Below are 3,433 nucleotides of genomic sequence, written 5' to 3' on the forward strand. Positions count from 1 at the left end.
ATTATAGTAATAAATAATATAGTAATAAAAATATTCTTTCGTAAGTTTAATCGGAATCCATCCATCTCCAATATAAGGAGGAGGATGGATTTAGATTAAATTTAAGAAAGAAGATTTTTATCTTCCTCATGCCCCTTCGTCCTGCCACAACAGGCACCACTGGAGAGTTGGTCCCCATCCTCTTATCCCCTTAAATGCTGAAAATCCTGGGATAACCCAGAGTTCCCCAGTGCCCAAGGAATGTGCAGGGGGATTGTTCCGCTTTTAGGCAAAGATCCCTGAGCTGAAACCTTTGCTGACCACCCCGAGTCGATTTCTACCAGCAGAGGGGAGCCCACAACAGCAGAGAATGAGGACAGGAGCAGAAATTCGGGTTTCCCACAGAACAGATTTGGGTCCAGCCCCAAATGCCTTGTACGGATTTTTAGAGGCTTGAGGAGCTCAGGGGAGGGAGCGGCCAGGGGCGCCGGGGATGGAGCATCCAGAGCACCGAGCGAGGGGCAAAGGGAAAAGGGAAGAGGAGCAGAGCCCCGGGCTGAGCTCAGGGACTGAGGAGCGGGAACAGCCCCAGGGCACCGGCGGATCCAGCGGGACAATGGGGAGGGAGCTCCGGGGCAAAGCTCAGTCACACCAGCGCTGGTGGAGCCCAGACGATCGGGAAGGGAAGGATTTTCACCAGGCAATGGCCCGGAAACAGCACTGAAGGCTTTGGTGTCCTTTAGCTTCGCCAGCTCCGGAGGGAGGGCGCAGAATTCCCGGGGAAAACGGGGGAAACCCAAACCCCTGGCTGGAGCGAGCAGCAGCATCTCCCAAATGCCCTTTAAGGAGCGCTCTCCTGCTGCCAGGCATCCCTCGGAGCTCTTTTCCAGCTCTTTTCCAGCTCACAGCCCGTGTCATCCCAGCTCGCTTTAACCCCTGCACTGCCAGGGGCTGGGAAGGATGAAAGTTTGACAAGAAAGTCTCACAGATGTGGGTGCTTAGCAGAAACATTTTTAAATACAGAATCTGAAGAAGGAATAGAAATGAAAGCAAATTTTTATATAAAAGAATTGCTGAGCCAGTCTTGCTGGCTAACCAAGGAGGCAAAGGGTGTGTCAGTTAGAAGGGGTTTTATGGCTTAGAGCAAAGGATAAACCCACCCCAAACAAGAAAATATTTTTACCAAGCAGGAAGATAGCACAGGCAAACAAGTAGAAAAAAGGTCTCAGAATTTTCCACTGCAAGAAAGCTGAAAAACAACTTCCAGCTTAAACTGTAATGTACTAACTTGTAGTGATTGGAGAACAGTAACATGAATATGGTAATTACAGTAGTTATGATAGGCTAGAGATAAAAGTTGAGGTATAGATTGGTTCTACTGTATGGAGATGCTCAGCAAAGAAAAGTCTATAATGCACTGTAACCAAAAGAAAAGTATATAATGCATTTGTAACCTAAACTAAGGGTCTCTGGAGCTGGCAGCTGTAGGCACAGCTCTGTCACCCACGACCCTGGACTGCTGTAACCTCTTGGATGGAATAAACTGCATTTTGTGTACAATAAACTGCATTTTGTGTACAATAAACTGCATTTTGTACACAATAAACTGCATTTTGTATAGAATAAACTGCATTTTGGATACAATAAACTGCATTTTGGAGAGCCACCTGTAGTCCCACATCTCTCATTTAGGCTCTTACAGCCAGGCGTCCCTTGGAGCTCTTTCCCAGCTCACAGCCCGTGCTATCCCAGCTCGCTTTAACCCAAAGGGAGGGTTTGTTTTCCCCATTTCCTGAGCTTTTCTTCCTGGTCTTTGGGAATTTAGAATGAGCAGTTTGTTCAATCAGGTCTCCTGAGGTCCTGGCTCTCCTCTCTGGGATGCTGGTGGTGCCTCAGCCTCCAGGTCAGAGAATTTTATGTAACTCTCTCCTCACCCTGCTCTGGCCATGGCACTCTCCTTTCTTCACAGGGATCCTCCCCTTCCTTCCCTGGATAGCCAAATCCCCCCAGATGGCTAAATCTGAGCACTGCAGAGCATCCTAATGCACTGTTTTGTTAAAAACCCAGCAGGCTCCTTGTGCTGCTCCCTCCAGCTGGTCAGCAAGGGGGGAAAAGAAATCAGATTTCAGAGGCAGCAATTAAACCAGGATTTCATTTCACAGAATCACAGAATCACTGAGGCTGGAAGAGATCTCTGTGACCATCAGCCTTGGGCCCAGAGTCACCCAGAGTGCCCCTGAGTGATTCAATCCCACCGTGCTGAGCCATGGGCTGTCCCCCCCTCTGTGCACAGGGGACAGTGTGGCCTCTTGGAGACCCTGCCAAAGGAAACTCTGGGGCAATCCCAGGTTCTGGGTGAGCCAAGGGATGAGGCTCTCCCCCCTGCTGTCTCTCTCTCACCACAAATCTCCATCCTTTAGGGTGAGGTGGTTGATTTATTCCTGTTCCCAGCCTGCCCAGCTGTGACGGTGATCACAAGGGTTTCAGGGTGAAGGAAGAGACATAGATCTGGCTCCATGATCAGAAGGCTTGATTTATTATGTTATGATATATACATCTACTATACAATACTAAAAGGAAAAAGAAAGGAGAGTTTCCAGAAGCTGCTAAACTAAGCTAAGAAAAGTAAAGAATGATAACACACAAGCTGGCCTTGACAAACTCCGAAAGCCAGCTCTGCTGTGACTGGTCACTGAACCAAAACTTTCACAGGAGACCAATCACAGATCCACCTGTTGCATTCCACAGCAGCAGACAATCTATTGTTTACATCTTGTTTCTGGGGCCTCAGCTTCCCAGAAGGAAAAAATCCTAAAGAAAGGATTTTAGTGAAAAGGATGTCTACGACACCAAGCAGCACCCACGGGCTCCTGGCAGCACCAGGTGGGATTCACTGCTCAGCATCCCCACACGGGCTCACCCTCCGCTGCCCTCTCTGAACCTCTCTCCCTGCATTTCACTCAACAAACTCATTTTTTCTGAGATGCAGACAATGAATCTGGGTTTGCTCTCAGCACTGCCCAGCCCCACTCCCAATTTCCTCACTCTGTTCTTACCTGTCTGCAGCAGCAGCAGCACTTCTGTCACCCCACAGAGGGAACCCAGGCTTGGGGCAGCCACAGTCACAGCTCAGGCACGGCAGAAGGGCTCAGTGTCACCCTCCAGGGGTTGCACTGCCACTGTCACATTTTCTGAAAAATCCCTTCACCAGCATTTCTTCTCCTGGGACGCTGAGAAGCCTCAGAGAAAAAGGAAAACAATAATTCTCTGATTTGCTTCCCCTGTGTTTTGCTGCTCTGGAATGTTTGGACATTGTTTACCAACAGGTGCTTGTTTTATTGGTTTAATGTGAATTGTTTTGACTCAATAACCAATCGTGGTCAAGCTGTGTCAGACTCTGGAGAGAGTCACAAATTCTCATTATCATTTGTTGTAGCCTTCTGTCTGTATCCTT

This window comes from Geospiza fortis, unplaced genomic scaffold (genome assembly GCF_000277835.1).
Source record: "Geospiza fortis unplaced genomic scaffold, GeoFor_1.0 scaffold373, whole genome shotgun sequence".
Taxonomy (NCBI): Eukaryota; Metazoa; Chordata; class Aves; order Passeriformes; family Thraupidae; genus Geospiza; species Geospiza fortis.